Source organism: Eurytemora carolleeae, unplaced genomic scaffold (assembly GCF_000591075.1).
Source record: "Eurytemora carolleeae unplaced genomic scaffold, Eaff_2.0 scaffold418, whole genome shotgun sequence".
Taxonomy (NCBI): Eukaryota; Metazoa; Arthropoda; class Copepoda; order Calanoida; family Temoridae; genus Eurytemora; species Eurytemora carolleeae.
Genome location: NW_019396313.1, coordinates 74,400 through 98,254, shown reverse-complemented (window position 1 = coordinate 98,254; position 23,855 = coordinate 74,400). Strand labels below are relative to the sequence as shown.

Here is a 23,855-nt window from a genome sequence, read left to right as displayed (position 1 = left end):
ACTAAATTAATTCTTTAAAACATCAATTTTCTCTTCTGAATCAAATAAGATTTAATGTACAAAAGTTTAAATATTTTCCTAGTTTCCAGCTAAAATACAATCCCATGATGGAAGCTATGATGAGTCCTCCAACCCCTTGAACCACTGATCCAACCCTTACTCCAGTAGCGCCCTAAACACAGCGAACCAGAATTAATTACTGATAATACAATAAATGAAATAAATAAAACATTCCCCCTGATACCGATTACCAAAGATTAACAATAATACAGATAGAACACTAGATGTCGATTTTTCAAGATTTAGAGGGTGTAAAATATCTATAATCATACAATAATACAGATAGAAAGAACACTAGATGTCGATTTGTAAAATATCTATAGTCATACAATAATACATATAGAACACTAGATGTCGATTTTTCAAGATTTAGAGGGTGTAAAATATTTATAACCATACAATAATACAGATAGAACACTAGATGTCGATTTTTCAAGATTTACACTTTACAGGGTGTAAAATATCTATAATCATACAATCATATAATATGTATTTTATATTTTCATTAATATTCAAATTAAGTTCAAGTAGTTTTAGAAGAAATAATGTTCTCAACAGTCAACACTGTCATTTACATTTTAATCTACAAACTATTGAGTTTTCAGCCATTACTTTAGATTTTAAATATTCTACTCAAGTTTAAATACCTGAATTTTTGCTGCATCAGCAGACAGTCTAGCGCAAAGTGCACCAGTGTTATTTTCTGGTCTATCGTACCAACCCATTTCCTTAAATTTAAATCTAAAATTTTTAAAGGATCATAACAATGTTTACAGAAAAATCTGCAAATTTTGAGTTTTGAAATTACAAAAAACAAATGTCCGCCTATGAAACATTTAAACGCGTAAAATGATGCTAATAAAGGGCGCGAATTCCCTCTCAAGTGTGCAAGTTATTGTTTATTTTCATTAACCCTTCATATGTTTAGGTAGATATGGTTACATAATATGCTTTTTATCAATACCACAGTGTTACTAATCTAAAAGTTTTTTTTTATGAGCTGGCCTGGAAAAAAATCAATATAATTACTACCAAAGCAGACCTGAGTCAGCCAAATTATAACACAGTAAGTCATACATCGTGCAGAGTGATACCAGTTCAAAAAATCTGGTTTCGTTAAAATTATTTTTTTCAATATTATCAGAATCGCGGACAGTGAACAGAAGAAAAAGAAATGAAGGAAGATAGAGAGAAACGACGACAACAAGAAGAAAAGTTAAATTAAATTTTTTCTGTATTAACTGTTTTCAATTTAAAAAAATCAAAATTCAAAATAATAAAAAAGTTCGTACTCTAAGCCTAAGCCTATGTAGATTCAGACCTCAAGCCTTTGTAGGGTTAACTTTACATGAATATTTCCTTTTAAGTCTTTTAAGAATAACAATTTAAATGCATTATAGTTTAATTGAAGAAAATTAATGATGCCTTTTAGATTCTTCTGAATTGTTAAAGAATATTTTCCAGTTCAGAGAAATAAAAATTAAATATTTTGACAAAACATTTCTATGAGAAGACGACAAAATTAAAAAAGCTTTGAATTATAATTTAAAATTCGGTGATGGTGATGGACCAAACCTCTGTAGAGTAAAAAAGTAGATGTTAGTTCCACATTATTGAAAATATATTTCGGTCTGGGTTGACCATCGTCAGTTCTTGAAATTGTTTCTTCACAAAGATTAAAAACAAACTCAAATTGAATTACAATGGATTACCTGACTCAACATTGCCTTAAAAGCTTTACTTCTTAATCTCATCGTCATTCTTTCTCCAGATATAGCGAACATAAATCCCTTAACAAAATTCTATATAATAAAGCTCTTTTCTCATACTTAAACTAGCCTGGGAACCCAGCTTTGCCCAGGCTACTCATAAGTAATCCCACCGTTTACCCGCGCTTGGTCTTAAATTACGATTTTAGCTACTGTATTCCGTGGGTTCCTAGCTTTCGTTTAATTTGCATAAAGCCATAGTTGAAATATTTTCTATTTGAGGAGATCATTAGAGGTCATTAAATTCAATTTGATTTTATTTTAGGAATTTCCATCACTAATTAGGCGTGCATCCAAAAACTACATCAAACATGACATCTCCACCATCCACTTTTACAAATTACTTAAATTAGATTATCCTTCAATAGTGAGTTCCAATATATATTTGAATTTGGTGACGATTTTATTTTCGTCTTTTAAAGAAAGCTGTGATATGTAAGTGTTTTATCTGCTAGAGTCACAAATTTGTTTGTTTATGACATGGTTTGATAGCACACTGTTGTACTTCGTAAAATGGCAAATTCCTGTATATAAACAAAGTAAAATTCACTTTTTATCTTGAAGATATTATTTTTATTATTATTAAAGGACGACCCATCATTCAATGAAATAAGGGTTGGCGCTCCTAGCCGCCGAAACGTATCCATGTGCTGACCGAACCGTGTCACCCAGACCCTAGGGAGAAGACTTATACTAGGCGATCCGCCCAAGACAGCTCCATTTATGGAGACTCTCTAAATCCAGTCGATCCGCCCAAGACAGCACGGTTATAAAACATTCTAACTTTCTAATGTTTAAAAAAATGTACTCTATTATGACCATTTATATTAGGAGGTGAAGACTAATTCTTAATGAAGAAGATTTTGTATTCTTCACTTGAAGCCGATGTTTCCTGGGTCACCCTGTACGTAAATGTTTGTAAATTTTACTAATTACCTGTAAAAATTGTACAGTAAGAGTTCCAACTCCTAGAATAACAAACATTCCAGCATAAAATTCTGACTCACGCCTACAAAACAATATATACGGTTATAACTTGTAAAGTCTGCAATAGGTAGACGACTTTTAAAAAGGCACAGCAATTGTGCAGTGTAAACAGGCCCCATTTCACGAAATTTGTGATTAAATAAGTGTCTAATGAAACTATAATTTACTTTGAAACAAAATTAAATAAAATGTCGTCTTCTTATTTAATTTTCTTCTGGTTATCACTTGAATAACAAAAATAAATTTTAAAATATAAAACTCAGTTTTAGAAAATTGCAATATAAGACGAAGAATAATAATAATAGTATAACTATATAAAATTAAAAGAATATTGGCCAGAAACAGTTGAATGATTGACATCATCGTTCTCTCTTTTATATTTCAATATTTTTTAATTAAAGAGACTGCAAGTGTAATTTAATTCTGATCAAGTATGAATTAGATATCGGTATTTATAATTTTGAAAGCTGATTATTTTTGATTGTGGTTTCTCTACAAAAGTGACTTGCGCATTTTTAATGCAGTTAACAGAGATGATTTATCAGAAAATCGACAATATCTTCCACATTATTGAATTAGAGAAAGGTTTCAAGATTTCCATTATCATCTTTGTATGAAGTTCAATATTTTTTAATTAAAGAGACTGCAAGTGTAATTTAATTCTGATCAAGTATGAATTAGATATCGGTATTTATAATTTTGAAAGCTGATTATTCTATACCACTATTTCTTAATCAGACAGTAAACGTAAATTTAAGAAATCCTCCAGTAGCGCTCCATTCACAACCATACAAGCTAGGTCTGATCAAGTATGACTTAGATATTGATGTTTATAATTTTAAAAGCTGAGTATTTCTAATTGTGGTTTCTCTACAAAAGTGACTTGCGCATTTTTACTGCAGTAAACAGAGAGGATTTATCAGAATTTTTCACTTTTAAAACAAGAAAATCGACAATATCTTCCACATTATTGAATAAGAGAAAGGTTTCAAGATTACCATTGTTATCTTTGTATGAAGGGACACTTGAAATACCACTACAGCTCTTTAAAAGAAAAAACCAAGGCAACATTCAATAGATTTCTAGCTGCAACTTTTATCCTTTGCGAAACTTATTAAAATAGAATTTTGGAAGTCCATCTATGATCATGTTAGTGTGTGTGTGTGTTTGTGTTTATACCTGGCGAGATCTATATCAGGATATGCAATGACTCCAAGGATTTCTCCGAACAGTAGAGCGAACAGTGGCATTAATGCACCCATGGTAACAGAGCAGATTATTCCAAACAGCATAAACAACCATTCAGGGCTTAACATTTATATTCGGTATTATTATCAAATAAAAATTACAAAACAATTTTGTCACCTCTTTTTGATACAAACAAATTTTGGGTTTTAACTTTTAAACAGACAATTTAGGGGTCATTAGTTCCAAACCGCAATTTGAACCATTTCTAACAATGAAAATTGAAAACCTTGCCTTGCCATAAAGATAAAGATAAAGATTTAAAACAGTCAGGGCTTTAAATATGAAAACATCTCAATTTAGATTTTTTGAAAAAATTTAAGATTTGCAATTTCTGTCCTTGTCGTAAAAAATAAACCTCTGCTTGTATTAACAACTGTTGCTTTCGAGATGGAAGGGAACCAACAAATCCAACTTTTCACTGTCGAGTCCAGATCTGACACTCAGTGTTAGAAATATGCTAAAACCAGGTTTAGAACTATAAATGTCCCGTGAAATAAATTGTCCACGAGAAAATAATTGTACTTCATTTTAAATTAATGTATCAAAATTTATATTGTTTTTATAATGTATCATATTGTATGATAGTGAATTGACATGTTACAATCTATATATAAATTTGGGTTGTCTGTCTGGGTGTCTGTTTGTTTGTTTGTATCCAATAAACGTCAAAACGGCTGAACCGATCGGGCCCAAATTTTTAGTGGGACATCACGTGACCACGGGGAAGGTTTATGAATGATAAAAATTTAAAAAAATGTGTTTTCAAGGTCTTTAATTTTGTAAAAAGATTTAAATTCTTTTTTTTAAAAATCCGCAAAATTATTTTCTTCTTTGTTTTAAAATGCTAACAAAAAGAATTACCATGTTCACAATTTAAATAGAAGATGGGCGCGAAGCGCCCTAAAAGCCTAGTGTGTTATATTGTATAATATTGTATTGACATGTTATGATGTATCTTATTGTATCATATTATCTTAACATTGTGTATTGCAATTTAACAAAAAATTAACCTGTTCTCTTTGAGCAGTCTACCCATAGCAATCGTATTTTCATCAGTTTCTTCTTCGATCTTTTCTTTTTCCTAAGCAAAATTGTTTAAAAATTTATCAAAAAATCAAAGGTTACACCGTCAGAACCCACGATTTAAAAATTTCGGTTCGAGCCGTAATTCCTTAAACCCGACTTTAATACCCAATCTTCGACCCATCTCTGACGACAGCTTGTGTCTCGTGATTGACAGCTGCAAGATCTTCGGCTCGGCTTAAGGAGTTAGGCCTAATGAAAATAAAACCGACCTTGGTTTGTTTTAGTAAAGAATAAGGCTCAATGTTGAGTCTCATAAAACCCCGGAAAGCGCCAATTCCTTCCATGAAAATCCGCCAAATAGAATATTAATCCGGTTTTTTGAACTCGGGAAAAATATGATGCAGCTGAAAGCTCAAGCCGAAAATAAGGCCCAAAGACAGCTTAGACCCGAGCCATATTTTCCCGAGTTTTTTAAATCGCGGGCTCTGTTCAGAGATAAAAGAATTTAAAAGGACTGTAAGCGTTATTAAAAGTTAACCTCTATGCAATTTTACGTGTTTATTTTCATTTTGCGGTTTCTCTGTGCACGTGACTTGCACATTTTTTGTTTATAAAAAGAAGATAAACTCTCAGAAAAAAAAACATTTTTTGAGTTAGAAAAACGACGGTATCTTCACCATTTTTGATCAGATTAAGGTTGCAAGGGTACCATTGTGAATCGGGCATTGCCATCTTTGCATGGAAAGTCAATTGATTTACACTTACAGTCCCTGTGGACAAGTAATCAGTTCCTGCTACTAACCTCTGTAATAGAGATAGTTCGATCCTTTTTCTTCATCGACATCCTAGACAGCTGTCTCTTGAGTTTACCAACTACAGAATCCTTCCGCTCCAGCTGATCAAGATCCTTTATATCAACCTCTTCTGCATTTATTATTTCATCATCATCTTCCTCCTTTTCTTCTTCAAGTTTATCACCCATTTGTCTAAAAAGGATTTTTTTTATGGATAATGTGAAAATTTAAAAAATATTAAATGTTTTGTGAATTATCAAGAAATGACTAGAAATGAAGTTTGGTGTTTGCTGCCCCTCCCTGTATACCTGGTTACTAGGCTGAAATACAATCCATTCAAGCTCATGAGCTCATCATGAGTTCCTTTCTCACATACTACTCCATCTTGTATTGCAACTATCATATCCGCATTCCTAAATATAAACCAAGGTAAAGGTTTGGCAAGGAAATTAGAAAAAGTACCAAAAATTAGCCATAAATCCAACATTTTTCACATTCAAGGGTATGTGAACGTAATTTGAAGTGACACAATGCACATTGTTACTCTTTCCAAAAAAGAAAAACGGCAGCATTTAGATCAAAAGGGGGTAGGATCTCATTCGCAATAATATATAGGCAACATTTTATCTGTCGCAGGATAATTTATAATTCATCTTGGTGCATGCCACAGCTAAAATCATATTGGCATTTTCCAGTTTCTCTTTTGAGACAGTTATTGTTTAGCTAAATCTACCACTTTTACACTAATGATACAATGATACAGTGCAACAAACATACTTTTAAATGAAAATGAAGGCATATATTTGACAAAATTTGATAACATTTTCACTATGTAAAAAATGTATTTTGCGCATGGCAACCCTGGTTTGGATTTTCTTGTTTGTTAGATAGACATCAAAACAGTCTTAATTTTAATAAACATTAGTCTTTTTTAAAAAAGTTAAAACCTTTTGAGCTCATTTTAAACTTCAAAGACTTGACAAATTTTCTATGTTTTCTATTACTATTATTAACAAACAATATTTTATTAAAATTCTCATTTCTTTCTTTGCTAACATTTGGGTTTATTTATTGCCTAATGCATATTGCATTTACTTTTTTGGTATGTTTAAACATTTAAATTGTTGCATTATTTAATCTGAGATAATCTGGCAATCTAATAAGTATGGCATTATTTTCCTTCAAATGTCTGTCTGGTTCAAACTGTTCATCTACAGGGTTACCCACATTTACCCACAACAGATGAACCTTTTACTCTTAAAACGTATTAAAGGGACTGTGTGAGTAGTTTCAAGTAACCTTCCATTTAAAGGGTAATATCTCCGATTTTGAATTCTCATATATTGATGTGGTTTAAAGGGTTGTTAATATTTTTTTTCTCGTCTTTGGTTTAACATTTTTTAACGCAAGCGTGTTTTGGTTCAGTCTTACTTCTTTTATCTCAGGATAAAAAACATTGTAAAGTACAACAAAATGTGGAATGTTGAAGGTTTTGTTAAAAGTTTTTAAAAACTGGTCCAAAAACTGTCAACAATCATATTTTTGAATAACCGTGAATGTAACTAAATACAGTGAAACCTTTAAAAACGAATACATCGAAAGAATTCATCAAATGTCGTATTCTTCACTTTCTGATATTGGAAATATGCAGATATTTAGTTTTTTAATTAAATGTTGATTATATGGAACTCTTTAAAACTGTTCCCGCATATTCATAGCTATTTATTTATTTTCGCAAATACTGAAATTTACGTAATATAGTATAAAACTCTTTGAGAAATTGTCAAGACGACATTTGATCAATAATTCTGATTATTATTGTTATTAAGGGTTTTACTGTATAAAAACTATAGATGTTTTTTTTTATAGAATTTTCAAAATATCAACCTGACAGTTGAAAGTCTGTGTGCTACAATAATAGTTGTTCTGCCTGTCCTAGCCCGGTCTAAAATATACAAATTTAAACAAATTAAAGTTTAAAAATGAATGCTCATTTTTAAACTGTAAATTGATATAAATGTAAAATTTAACAAATGCATAATGACAAACATAAGGAAGAAATGTTGAAAAGAAATAAAATAAATCTGCATTAATTATGGGTGATTAATAGTATATTACATTCTATGTGATTTCGTTAAAAGTAAGGGTTACACTTTTGAGCCACTTTTTCATAAAAAAGCTCAAATCCACCTTACACCAGTTTTCTTTGATACATTTAAAAAAGATTTGGGATATTTTTTTCATAATTTTCAAATCCATTCAGATTTTTTGCTTTGTTTGTGTAAATCAAATGACTAATGTTGGCCGAAAAAAATTTCGTCAAAATAAATCAAGATGCATGGGATCAAAATATCCGTCTTGAAAAACTGAGTTTAGAAACGTTTTATTCGTCAAAATCCCTTGAAAATTATGTTAAATTGCAATTTTTTTCATTCTTATTTTCATTCTTAATTGGAGATTTCAGATATTTATTTTTTTTCTAATTTTTTTTTTACTTTTTTCGAAAAACTCAAATTTTCTAATCTCTTCATAACCTAATGGTGTGCCCTTTTAAATTTCAAACTTAGCGTTATTGATCCAACATAATTTATAGTTTGACGACATTGTGTTGCAAAGATATGGAGATAAAAAATTCAGACTTTTTGATAAAAACTTAATTCCTTTAATTATTTTATTGTCTTTATATATTAGCTAACAAGATGTTCACCTAGAGCTGCTTGAACAACACGTTCAGATTCATTATCCAGGGCAGAGGTTGCTTCATCCAAGAGTAGAATCTTAGGGTTCCTAAATATGGATGTTAGTGTTTCTACACATGGATCTTAGGGTTCCTAAACTTGGATCCTGGGTTCCTAAACATGGATCTTAGGGTTTCAAAACAAGGATCTTAGGGTTCCTAAACATGGATCTTAGGGTTTCTACACATGGATCTAGGGTTCCTAAACATGGATCTTAGGGTTCCTAAACATGGATCTTAGGGTTCCTAAACAAGGATCTTAGGGTTCCTAAACAGGGATCCTAGGGTTCCCAAACATGGATCTTAGGGTTCCTAAATATGGATCTTAGGGTTTCTACACATGAATCTTAGAGTTCCTTATCAAATATCTCAGGGTTTTTAAAACAACAGTTATTTTTCAAGCATGAAGAATATTATTAAAAAACTTGTTAAAATAAAATTTAATGTTTTTATACCGAATAAGTGCTCTAGCAATAGCAATCCTCTGTTTTTGTCCTCCAGACATCTGAGTTCCCCCCTCTCCAACCATAGTATCCAGCCTCTTAGGCAGTTTCTCAATAAACCTCCAGGCGTTGGCCTCCTTCAATTTTATATTTGTTTTACTGAAGTAGTTCTGTCAATATTTCAGATAATAAAGAGCTCAAAAATGCTTAATAATATCCAACAAATATTACCAAAAAACGTTTGATTTCTGACGTAAACCATGCAGAAAAAATCTTATTAGTTCCAACATTTATAAAGTTAGCAGAGACCTCTAGATTTAATGAATATCCTTAAGTAGTTAAGCTAAATCTTGACAGATTTTAATGTGCTTATTATTTGTTAATTAAAATATTAAAATTCGTTAGTGACACAAAATGACAAATAATTAAAAAATCTATGCCAGTTTTTTAATTCAAAATCAATTTCAAAAGTGTAAACGCATATACTCCATCTGTTGTTATCCAACCCGTTTTGTTATTACAAAAAATTATCGAACTAAATAAGAATTTTATTCACTTTTGAGGGAATTTATCAGACCTAATATATCCCGTTGTAAGGGGATAAAGTTACTTTATCACCCTACAACAAGGTGATAAAGTGACTGGCCATACAACAGGGTGCAACTATATCATCCTGCTATTTAAATTTTAGATTTCACACCTATAATATTTTCCATTGTAGACTGATAAAGTTACTTTATGACCTTACAACAGGGTGATAAAGTAACTTTATCGACCTGTTATTAAAAAAGGTAAGTAAAACAAATGCAACTATATATATATAATATTGTATGCATGGGTATTGGGTATCATGCGTGCGTTGGGAATTTTTACTTTTTTGCCTTAATAATATCCATTACAATAGCATTATTAAATATTAAATCTTAATTGTTGACTTACCTTGCATGCTTTTATAATCTCCTCTTCTGTGCAATCAGCTTTGCCTAGTCTAAAATAAAAAATTAATGTCTAAAAATAAAAAAAATAAAAAAAATTTATTTCATTGGTGCATTTGGTAAAATCAATTGTTTTTAATAAATAATAAATTAGGAAGTACTATTTGATAAAATAATAAACTTTCATAATGTTTATTAAAATAAGAAAATAATAGTAAGCTTGTTTTTAACAGCAGTCAATGGAAAGTTATAATTGCAAATTATTGCACACTATATACCAGCTTTATGTAAATTTTCATATATTTTATCCAGTCGAAAATATATATGTACATACTTAATATTTTCCATGATTGAACAATCAAAAAGTACTGGTTCCTGTCCGACAACTCCTAAAATATAAAAATCATACATTTTAATTCTTTTAAAGGGACTGTCTACATATTTTCAAGCGACCCCCAATTTAAAGCGGGACCCTTTAAACTTTGTCTGCAGGCAATAAAATTTCGTTGTTTTCCTAAATTTCCGGAAAAGGAAACATAATATTTCCGGAAAAGGAAACATACTGTATAATTTCATTCTGGTTATTAAAACTGTGATTCCCCTTTAAAGAGAACAAATTAATTTATCTCATTAGTCCTGCTCAGAAGAAGGTTCATATCATAGATCAATAATAAGACAGATATAACACTAGATGTCGTCCTATCATGATTTAGGGGTTTTTCGTTCACAATAACCCTGAGGAAGAAGCCCAAAGGAGTTACGCGCAAGCCCCGTTGAATTGCAAGACGGGGAGAAAGCATGCATGCCTGCCTCAGAGTTATTGTGAACAAAAACGACCTCAAGTGTTTTATCTGCATTGTTATTTATCTATGGCTGAGGTCACTTAAATAATTATCTATTTAAACAATTGGTGGATTAATTATACTTGAGTCAGGATCAGGATATCTCTGGGTTAGCTGGATACAGGTGGATTAATTATACCTAAGTCAGGATCGTAGAATCTCTGGGCTAGCTGTATACAGGTGGATTAATTATACCTGAGCAAGGATTGTAGAATCTCTGGGTTAGCTGGATACAGGTGGATTAATTTTACCTGAGTCAGGATCGTAGAATCTCTGGGTTAGCTGTATACAAGTTGATTTCCCACACCCTGAGCTTCCAACCAGAGCTACTGTTTTCCCAGCAGGAACAGTCAAGTTTAAACCCTAATCACATTAAAATCGGTCTACATTTGTATGTATATATTTAAAACGTTCTTTTCACAGTTTTTAGTTGATATTTTTCCAGTTGGATCCGGATCCGGATCTTGAAAGCAAAAATGTTGTGGATCCAATGAATCCGGATCCAGGACCCTTTTAATTAAATGATGAAAAAAAACTAAAAAATTGAATAACTTCTGCAAAAAAAGCAATCATAATTTTTTAAATTAACCTGTAAAATCTTTACATCCTTTCTTGCAGGATAATTGAAGACAACATCTGAGAATTCGATGTTGCCAGTGATAACCGGTTTTGTTCCAGCCTCACTACTGCTGTCGATAACTGGGATTGTTGCCACAATCTGGAATACGAGGGGAATTCAGTTTAAAAATGGTAGAAAAGAAAAAAGAAAAAAATCCTCATTGAACTTACTGAATAAATTTTAGCTGCAGCAGATCTTGCACAAGTTAAAGCTTCGGCATAGGGTGCAAGCTGGCCAAGCTGGAATCCACCTCAAGAAAAATAAAAATTTCATAAATATGAAAATATCATGGTGAAATTATTTTCCACCTTTTTAATTTGATATATTTTTTTATGTGTCTTGAGTTAATACGGAAATTACAAAAAAAAAACTGTAATTTCAAAAACTATATTTTTATGAAATTGGTAACCTACTTTTAAATGATCGAATTGCAATGTTTATTGTGAAAAAATTGTTTATTTTGAAGTAAATGTTTTTTTAATCAAAATTTATTCACTGACATTTAGGAGTTTATTTTTAGAATATATATCCAGGCATTATAGAGGTAGATATCAGGAAAAGTTTTAATATCAATAATTAATTAATAATGGAGGGGTTTTCAGATCCTCCCTTATCTTATCTTATCTTAAGTAGATTAATCTATTTTTAATAAATTTACTAAAATCTTAACAACATATTTAAATATCTGATATATGTAGCAATAAGGAAAAAACTCTGTGAAAAAAATCTGTAGATACACAACCAGAAACACTGTAAAAACCTACCAAACACCACTATAAAATACTGTAAAACAAATTCTTTAGATACACAACCAGAAACACTGTTAAAACCTACCAACGACCACTGTAAAATAGTGTGATAAGACTCTGTAGATACACAACCAGAAACACTGTAAAAACCTACCAACGACCACTGTAAAATTCTGTGAAAAAACTCAGTAGATACACAACCAGAAACACTGTAAAAACCTACCAACGACCACTGTAAATACTGTGAAAAAAACTAGATACACACCCAGAAACACTGTAAAAACCTACCAACGGTCACTGTAAAATACTGTGTAAAAAATCTGTAAAAACCTACCAAAGACTCTGTAAAAAACACAATGAAAAGTTAAAATTGACCCTTCCATGAAAACACTGTAAAAATTTACCCATGAAAAAAAAACTGGAAAAACCTACCAATGAAAAAACTAAAAACCTACCTATGAGAGCACTGTAAAAACCTACCAATGAAATCACTGTAAAAACCTAACCATGAAAACACTGTAAAAATCTAACCATGAAAACACTGTAAAAGCCTAACCATGAAAACACTGTAAAAATCTAACCATGAAAACACTGTAAAATCCTACCCATGAGAACACTAAAGAAAACAATGAGAAGATTTTGCCCGTTGTAGCGTACACAACCTTTCAGACATTCCGGGTCAATACCACAAAGTACACACTCCTCAGACGACCTAAACAAATATATTTGATTTAATCACATTAATCTCAAATTAAACGTGGATTTTTTCGGTTTTTTAATCAATATCCTGGTGGGCCTTCATAGTCTAAATGTACTCTAGTTTCCTAGAGGTCATTTATTTACTTCAAATTGACCGGTTTACATCTTAAGTTTCTTTACTCATAAAATTAAAATTAGTTTTTACATGAAGTGTACGTACATACCTGTCGTCCATGATAAGCTTGATTCCGAACCAGAAGCCCAGCCCGTACATAGCGTACATAATACCAAACACCAGACCGCCGGATAAAGCAACCATTGCCCCGCGCAAGATTCCAGAATTTTTAGCCGCCACAAGGTTCGCTTCATATCTACCAAGAAAGAAGTTATAAGGCATATGTGAGTGTTTGCTATTGGTATTTTTGATAGGAGATTACCGCGTTTTTTTTTTTCTTCATTTCGTTCGTTCATCGTTTGTGAAGGCAGAAGGACCCATTTCATTGGCTTTATTTTATCGTTAAAAAAGAATTGATTTAGTTCCTTCTCAAAATTATCGTTCATTTTCTACCTACGTTTTTTATTTTTCACATTAAACTATTATTCAGGGAAATCGTCTTTTAAAAAAATTGTTTGTCAGGTAAAAAAAAACTATAGTTTAAATTTTATTAGAAAGTTTGTTAAAAAAATCGTTTGTTCATTTGTTCACGATAGCATTTAAAAATCTTTAAGAAAATTTGTTTGTTCAGTAAAAGGACAATAGTTTTTTTCAAATTTGTTCGAACAATTTAAATCGTTTTTTTAAATGATCGTTATTTCATTTTTCCGAACTATCCAAGTAGCTTGTTCATTGTTCGTTTTTATTTCTGAACGACACCAACCTTCACAAAATATTTAGTCCTTTCTTATAAGTTTTGTTCGTTCACAAAAACGATGCTTATCTCTAATTTTGACTATCTTGCTTTCTGAGACTGACTCCAATATCCACATAATGCAATCAATGTTCTAAAGTTCTGACCTGGCAATCTCCTTTTCTTGTCCGCCAAAGGCAAGAACAGTTCTGACGGCGGACAGAGCTTCCTCCGCCACTGCTCCGGCTTTACCATACGCCTCCATCTCTTTAGCTGCCAGTGACGTGGTAAATTTTGCACTCAGTCCGCCTGGGAAATGAATATATATTTGAGTATTCCATTAAACCAGATAATAAATTGATTAAAAAGAAAATTGAAAGTTGTGGATTGTGATGCAAAATTGGGAAGCCAGCTTTACCCGGAAACTAATATCTTTCTATCATAGTCAAATTAATCAACATAGAATTATTAAACTAAGCTAAGAACATTTCAGTGTCTGCCCCCTCTTCTTGTTCCTAAACATTAAAATATAACAAGCAGGAAGCAAAACTAAAATATTTAAAGAGAACACACAAATTTTAACATTAAGAATAGTTGATTTTGCTGCAAGCATTGAATACTATTACTCAAATTATGGTTTCTAGTGCGTGACTCTTGAGATTGCGTGATACGCTTGAGTGCACAAAAACACCTGTAAATCTTGAATATTTATGATATGAAAAATTATATCTGAATTTATCAAAACAAAATAATGTAAAGTTGCGATTTACAAACAGTATTGATTTATAGAGCGAATATTAATTTTAACATTTAAACTTTATTTGAATTCACTCACAATATACTGGGTGTCCCACGAAACATGACAATAGGAAGACGACTTGAAAGTCGTCTTTGGTATTTGAATTTATTTTTGACATTTAGTCTTCTATCTACTTTAACATGTATGATTCTTGAAACAATTATCACATAATTCTCCTAGCCCTGGCATTTCCAAAAAGTGGTCTGCGTTTTTTGTGCTTTCAATATTATCTGAACGAAATTCTTCATATCTCGGGCAATATTGAAAGCACAAAAAAGGCAGACCACATTTTGGAAATGGCAGGACAAGGGAAATTTTGTGATTATTATCTCTAGAAATTTACTTCTAAAATTAGGTTGACAAATAAACGCAGCAAATTATATCAAAAATCAAGACGACATTCAAGTCGTCCTGCATACTGTCATGTTTCGTGGGACACCCTGTATATCAATTATGATGTTTAAATGTCATTTATTTTCTAAGCAATAGTAGAACACAAAATTTAGCGGATTTTCCTGTCCACGTTGATAGATTTCTAAAATCAATATAACTGAACTCAGTAAATTCATAATATATGGGCTCTTCGCTCTTGGTATTAAACATTTAACCATTTTCTCCATATATAAAGATACAATAGATTAAAGGAAAAAAAAGCATTCGAAACCGAATTTAATTAGGGATCAGCCTATGCCCCGGTTTATTTTTAACAACATTTAAGCACTCAAAATAACCAAGAAATTGTATAGACTTAGGTTTAGATTAAAATTTATAAAATAAAATTTATCTACAGGCCCAAATTTCGTAGCAGTTTTGAAGACTTCAGGAGAAAAACCATAATACGGAAAGCTATTAAAATTATGCTTATTAATACATGCGTATTTTCATTACATGTACTGAGAGCTATCAAAAACACGACCTTTAAGTCAACTCATAACTGTAAAATTTTGCGGCACACCCTGTTGATAAAATAAATTCAACTTACTCTGTCATTCTGCTAGCAAAATCAGTTGTTGTGTTTACATCATACCATCCTATATCTTGACGAAGAACTGATTTTAAAAACTCTTTCCTAATTCGGAATACCTGATAAAAAAAACATGAGGTTTTAAACAAAATTGCCAAGGTAAAAGTAAAACAATTGTCAAGGTAAAAGTAAAACAATTGCCAATGTAAAGGTAATACAATTGTAAGGTAAAAGTAAAGCAATTGCCAAGGTAAAAGTATAACCATTGCCAAGGTAAAAGTAAAAAAATTGTCCAGTTATTAGTAAAACAATTGCCAATGTCTAGTTATTTCCAATATTAAGATATTTCCAAGATCAATTTACTTCCAAGATGTCAAGTTATATCCAAAATCAAGATATTTCCAAGATCAATTCATTTCCAAGATGTCAAGTTATTTCCAAGATTAAGATATTTCCAAGATCAATTTATTTTCAAGATCAAGATATTTCCAAGATCAAGATAGTTTCAAGATCAAGATATTTCCAAGATCAAGATATTTTCAAGATTAAGATATTTCCAAGATCAAGATATTTCCAAGATCAAGATATTTCCAAGATCAAGATATTTTCAAGATCAAGATATTTCCAAGATCAAGATATTTCCAAAAAAAAAGATATTTCCAAGATCAAGATATTTCCAAAATCAAGATATTTCCCAGATGTCAAGTTATTTCCAAGATTAAGATATTTTCAAGATCAAGATATTTCCAAGATCAAGATATTTCAAAGATCAAATCTTTTTCCGAAATCAACTTATTCACAAGATCAAGATATTCACAAGATCAAGAATTTCCCAGGTTAAGTTATTTCGAAGGTAAAGTTATTTCGGAGGTCAAGTTATTTCGAAGGTCAAGTTATTTCGAAGGTCAAGTTATTTCGAAGGTCAAGTTATTTCGAAGGTCAGGTTATTTCGAAGTTTTCCAAAGTTGGGTTATAAGGTCACGCTAATGTCAATTTAAAGTCAATCTGCTACCTGTCTGGCTGCAGCGTAGTTAAGACAAGTAACGAATATGTAGCTAATTATCCAGAGTGCTGTAGCAACCAGGGCCATACCCCAGGCAAACCTAGGGGTTAACAGATCATCAGGTATTCAAGTAAATATTAAACAGACAGATTATTCATTTTACTATTCGATTTAAATTTCCTAAATAAAACATGGAGCATAGTATTTAAGACAACCCACTCGAAAAGTTGCATGATCTCAGCCGGTACAACATAAACATATGCATTCAGTCGTACCGTCCAGTCTAAACTACCCAGTGTAAACTGTAGATTCGAGCCAGCACGTTTTATGTAAATAATGTATGAAGCCAAAGACCACATTAAAGGGGCTGTAGATACTATTTTAAACAACGGAAACCACTTTTTAATCTTCATCTGATTAATATTGCGGAAAATTTCTTATATATATGAAACACTAATGCATTGATAATAAACATAGTTTTGTTGTCCTAGCAACCTCATTGTGAAATTTTGTGACTTTTCATAAATAGAAATTTAAAGGATATTTTATAAAAAAACATTTTTTTAATTCAAAGGGTAGGGTACATGGGCGGTTAAAATTTTGGTCAGTTAAAATAAATTAATATAACATAGCCCATAACTTTTTTGTCACTAAAGCTACAAATCTAATATCTATATTTAAAAAATGGATGTAGAAACATTTGTCACAAATTGATATTTGTAAAAAAAAAGTTTTTTGACATTTTTGAAAAATTTGGCTATGAAACCAACCCTAATTCTCAAAGGCCTTTTTCTAGGGAGGGGGGCGTAGGACGCATCCCCCCCCCGGGAGATACATAGATTCAGGGTTAAATAAAAAAAATTTATTCTGAATTAATGCTTGATCCTTGTTGGATATGACCACTACGTCATGTCGAAAAGAAATTAAATAATAAATGGATCCGTATTACATAAGATGGAGATTAATGCCTTGTTTGGAATTGTTGTACTTTATGACAAGATTTTGCAATAATTCTTTATATTGCATCATCTCTTCTACAGGGTGTCCCTCGAAACATGACCGGTTTTGAATAGTTTTAATGTTGTCTCCCATATTTTTTAAGTTGTTTAATACCAAAAAGAATAATAAAAAATATTATATGGCGAACATATTCTATACAAATTAATTTCAATGTACAATAATTTTGAATAAAAGATTTTTTAACAAAACAGACTAATTTTTTTCAATATATAACACAGTATGTGGAAGAAGCCAACTGTCATGTTTCGTTGGACAGGGTGTAAGTGTTTGCATACACTGATTATTATCTGCATATTAAAACCTTTTAACAAATCAATGTAAAGTGATACAAAATGTGTCTGTTACAGGGTGAGCCACATGTCTGTAGATTTTGAGTGTGTATCTCTCAAGGGGTTATACAGACATTCTTGGTTTTCTTTCTAAAAATTGATTATTTCCAATTGTGTTTAGCATATATAAATGGTGAGTGGATTAATGCAGCATAGACAAAGAAGGAAATTGTAAGAACTGTTGCTGTAAATTAAACATGCAACTATAATATGCAGACATTCCCTTTATTTCGTGTTTTTTTTCCGGAAATTTTTATCATGAAATTTTTGCAAAAATGTAAAAAAAGGTTTATTTGATTTTTGAGATATCTCTAAAATATTAAGTATAAACTGCGCAGCAAAGAAAGGATAACACTTCTTCTATTTAATCTCTTGAATGAAATACAGGTTTGTAATCTCAGAATTTGATACATATAGGGGTGTATACTTTTCAGAATTAGATATATACAGGGGTGTATACTTTTCAGAATTAGATACATATAGGGGTGTATACTTTTCAGAATTAGATACATACAGGGGTGTATACTTTTCAGAATTTGATACATACAGGGGTGTATACTTTTCAGAATTAGATACATACAGGGGTGTATACTTTTCAGAATTTGATACATACAGGGGTGTATACTTTTCAGAATTTGATACATAGTTGTTGTTATTCCGACTCTTGGTTTACCAGATTGTGGTTTTGAAGGTCATCAAAGGTTTTTTTTGCAAAAATCAACGAACTATTACATTATATCTGTGTAATATAGAAAATTATGGCAAGTGTAGCTGATGGCAAAAGTACTCGCGGCAAGTGTTTATATGGCAAATGTAACTGAGCCTTGGGACTTACTTGTTCCATAAGCATTTTATGAAGTTGTTCACGGAGCAAAAACATTTGATCAGATCATTTTGCAGTATTACAAAGCTATCGTATAGCTATAATATAGGGAAAATGAAAAATGTATGGATTTCAGGGAACCAGCTAAATGTATCCTTATATTTAATAGACTCAGCCCGGCTATTTAGTATAAATATTGCTAGAAAGAGATACATTCCCTTCTATAATATAATTAATATGTAGGGAATGTTCTCCAGTAAAGGATTAACATTTTTCCAATGACAAAAAAAGCAGGGAACCCTATTCTCTTAGACGATGCTGACCATAGCAGAGTGAACATCACAGAATTTATCATCGGATAGTTTCTCAAACACTCCCTTTAAATCCTTTAAATTCTTTGAATTGATCAAAAAAAATAGATGTTTACCTTTCAATAACAATAATAAACTGTGTATTATCCGGCTCTGTTCCGTTGGTTAATAAAGCCAGTGCCTGCCCTTGCCGGTCATCTATCATAGCCTTAATATTAATTTTTTTTTTATTAAAAAAATATATATTAGACAAATTCATGGACAAATTTTAAATAAAATAAGTAAGAACAAACTTAAAGGGACTTTAAACCTTTGTCCGACTAACAACGGTACTCTTTAAACCTTTGTCTGATTCACAATGGTACTCTTTAAACCTTTGTCTGACTAACAACGGTACTCTTTAAACCTTTGTCCGATTCACAATGGTACTCTTTAAACCTTTGTCTGATTCACAATAGTACTCTTTAAACCTTTGTCCGATTCACAACGGTACTCTTTAAACCTTAGTCCGATTCACAACGGTACTCTTTAAACCTTTGTCCGATTAACAATGGTACTCTTTAAACCTTTGCCGATTAACAACAGTACTCTTGAAACCTTTGTCCAAATAACAACGGTACCCTTTAAACCTTTGTCCGACTAACAATGATACTCTTTAAACCTTTGCTGGATTCACAAGGGTACTCTTTAAACCTTTCTCCGACTAACAATGGTACTCTTTAAACCTTTCTCCAACTAACAATGGTACTCTTTAAACTTTTGTCGGACTAACAACGGTACTCTTTAAACCTTTGTCCGACTAACAATGGTACTCTTTAATCATTTCTCCGACTAACAATGGTACTCTTTAAACCTTTGTCCGACTAACAATGGTACTCTTTAAACCTTTGTCAGACTAACAACGGTACTCTTTAAACCTTTGTCGGACTAACAACGGTACTCTTTAAACCTTTGTCGGACTAACAATGGTACTCTTTAAACCTTTGTCGGACAACGATGAGGTAGATACCCTAATTTACTCTCCGTACTTGTGTACATTCGCGCGGTTTCTTGTTACTTAATTTCCCGCTTGATCAAGCAAAGGTTCAAAGGCTATCGTTGTAAATCGGACATGTCACTATTTGAAATTACGTAGTCCCATTAAAGAGACTGTACACGTAATTTCAAATGAACCACATTCCTATAGTGGCATGTCCTTCTTTCTTGAAGTGTTAAAATTATCAAATTTCATCTAGAAGTATAAATTATATATATCCTTGATCAGACAAAGGTTAAAGGCACCTTTGTGACTCGTACATGCTGGGTCACGTCAAACTACGTCATATTTTCGCTTCAATGGTTGAAATTAGCTATTTGTCTTGACTTTTGCGTAGAAGTAAAATACTTTGATTAAATTAAATAAATAAATATGTAAAACTATAGCTAGAGTGCCAGGCGTTGCCCAGTTTTATATCATTATCATTTATCCGTGCTTTCTACTATAAAATCATAATTGTATCTGGAGTGCCTGGAGTTGCCCAGTTTTATATAATTATCATTTATCCGTGCTTTCTACTATTAAATCATAATTGTATCTGGAGTGCCCGGCGTTGCCCAGTTTTACATAATTATCATTTGCCCGTGCAAAGTACTGAATCATTATTCTATCTGAAGTGCCCAGCGTTGACAATTAAATTTAAAAAAAGTTTAAACTTTTTTAGTTTACATGAGCCCTGGGGTACAAATGTGTGACGTAACCCATGTAATTGTCCAACTGCTGTTTTGCCCCCTATATCAAACATATCTATATTTGAGCAAAGAGCTTTGTTATCTAGGTTACCTGCAATGTATCTCCAAACAGTATAGTCATAATAGGCATAGCAGCTCCTCCTCCAAAGGCCAAAATCAAGCCAAACAGTATGAGAAAGGCATCAAAGGGTGTTGAAAACTTGAACTTAAAAAAAAAAGTTAAAACAAATAAAAAATGTATAGGGGGCCCAAATAATAAAACCGGAAGTAGATGAACTATGTATGTATACTTAGTTCAAAACCCTTCTCTTGTGAATGGTCCTTCAGGTTAAAGAGAAGGTTAAACTAGGTCCACGTAGTTCAACTCCAACGCTATTTATGAAATATATAAGACATAAATATATTAATAAAGTTATTGCAACAAGTTAAAAATAGTCATTTCAAAAATCAAAAAAAAAATTTAAATCGTGATCCCATATATGAAACACTAAACTTAGAGATTTAAAACAGTAAAATTATCGTCGTCTTTGTATCATGAATGCCGATAAAAATGTTGAAATTTTTATACCAAAGACGACTGATTACTCGCCTTTCTCTCTAATTTGCTCATCCTCATATCTTTGCAACCTGATGGTATTACACCAGTAGGTTTCAAAGAGTTAGGGGCCAGAAAAAAGAGCTAGAGGCCGGTAATTATTTTCTTAATGATTGTAGAGCGTAAGACAGTAAACTTTACAAAGATTTAAAATAAATATATGATTAATTGTTGTCTTTTTATTTAACCCTATCTCTCCTGGGGTACTTGAAAACCAGGATATGCTGGGGGGTCCATTTGGCCCCCCCCCCTCTAAATCCCATGTTTGATGTCCAAATATGACAAATGATACATCATTAGAAAGCTCTTGTGCTCTACTTTAAGAATCTGCAAAAAAAATTGCAAATTTGCAAAAATTGAATTTTTTATCGCAAAATCCAGTTATTAAGTAAAAATGTTTGCAAAAAATAATTTGTCCAAAAAATGAAAAATTATACATTTTTGAAAAGCCCTTGACCATGCCATTTGAAATATGCAAAAAAGTTTGCAAAATTTTAGATAACCTGATTTTTAATCAAGAAAAACTAAAAATGTGCAAATTTCCTTTGACAGGTTGTTTGCAAAAAATTTGCAATTTTTTGCGCAAAACTTGTGCAATTCGTTTCCTTATGTCAAAGGCTTTCCAAAAAGCTAAATTTTATCAAAATCTGACAAGTGGAAGTGGGTCAAAACAAAGATTTAGTTTGTTACAGGAAAAAGCAGTCATTCAGGCAGTGTGCCTAAGGATTCAAGCAGTTAGTATTAAAGCCCGGTTTTAGGGAGGGCTTTGGGTATGTAGGAAAAGTGAGAAAATTTCAACAGCCTCAGACCAATACTTTTTGAGTTATGTAAAAAAAACTACAGGGGGGGGGTCAAATTGACCCCCCCCCCAGCAGGAATTTAGGGTTAGCAGTTTTTTTTGGATCTCACTAGGTAAGTTTAAAATGCTGCTTACCAACTCAATGAGACCAACAGTTGGCGCTAAATCATCTTTTTTTTCATCATCATCATCCTTCTTATCCGTGTTTTCTTTTTTTCCTTCCTTGTCCTCCATTTTGTGATGGAGTCCGTTGACTCCATTTTTCTCAACTCCATTTGGAAGAGAATGTCCGTTTGTCATAATATATTTATCATTATCAGGAAGTGTATCACCACCTTAAATACAAAATGGAGGTCTTAAATGGACTGTTCGCGTAATTTTAAGTGGTCCACACTGCACAATGCAACGATGGCAGTGTCTGGTTAGCAACGTTAAGTTACAGGGTTTCTCAATAAACATGGAAATTCAGTGACGAATTCTGTATCGTCTTTTCAAATAATTTTTTGATTTAGTACAGTGATACCTATCGAGAAAGCTGTGATCCGTAAGAATTTCGTCTGCTATGTTTACAATTTGCGTTTTTATGTTTTGACTGCATACGGTTGTACTTAGCAAAACAAGAAAATTGCAGTTTACAAACAGAGTAAACTTTCCGTCTTCATTGTTCATCTTGCGGAGACATTATAGATTCATCTTTACAGCCATTTACCGTTTTGATAAAATAAACTCTAGTAGACTTAATAATACTATGGCTTGTGAAATCAGGTGTTAATACTAATTTATAACTAAGACGATATTGAATGCGTCACTTAATTCCCATGTATATTGGGACACCCTGTACTTTAACCAAAAATCGCAATTGAAAATATGAAATTCATTCTTGATCAGTCCTCCTTCATGATACCTTTGTAAATCCATTATTTTAAATTGGCAAATTTCTTATCTTTAATTCACTATAAGACATTTTTTCTTGAAAGCAAAATTGGCAGTATTCCAGTAAAAACAGTTACCAACAGAAACACTTGGAATTTTGAAAATGTGGTCGCCTATATTCGTATCTCTAAAGAAGTTTGTCCAGCTTTCAATTAATGGATTAAAACCAAAATTGTTTAAGTTAGTGATGATACATTCAAGCTATTTTAGTACACGTATACGATCCTTTATGTGAAATCTTTGATTTTTATTTTGATAATCTTAACATTTAAAAAAAAAGCGCAACTAATGTTTTTTATAAGGGGAACCCCGGGGGGCACTTCTGCATGTGCTTAGTAAGGCTCGCGTCGCACAGGTGTAATATCTCTTTTCAAATATCAAACTTTTTGAGAAAGTATGATAAAATAAAAAAACTGTATCTTGTAAATTTCCTTTATTTCCATATTCAATTACTTAATTTGTTTATGCTAGGAGATGCCCCCCCCCTTTTTTACCAAGTTGCGCCTAGCTCTGTAAGCTTTTCACTGTCAATAATACTGACCTTCCATTTCCTTGACGTTTAGCACCATTGGTGCACTTAGTTTTAAATCTGAAATACAAGTAATTATTTATTTCTTGCTGAAATATGTATAATATATAAAACGATCTCAGAATAAGAGAATAAGAATTAAAGGGAAGGGAAATGGCGCTGGTCTGGCGTGAGAAAGCCAGTCGCACTGCTTTGCAGACGAGTTCGTTATCACACACTCTTTTGGTACAGACACACACATATGACATTTCCGCCCCCTGCTGAGA

The 23,855-nt window shown here is 31.9% G+C and overlaps 1 pseudogene; it reads right to left on the bottom strand.

The window, feature by feature from the left end:
- LOC111700720 (multidrug resistance protein 1-like) overlaps window positions 1-23,649 on the bottom strand; it is a 36,099-nt pseudogene extending 12,450 nt beyond the window's left edge.
- Window positions 23,650-23,855: the final 206 nt, after the last annotated feature.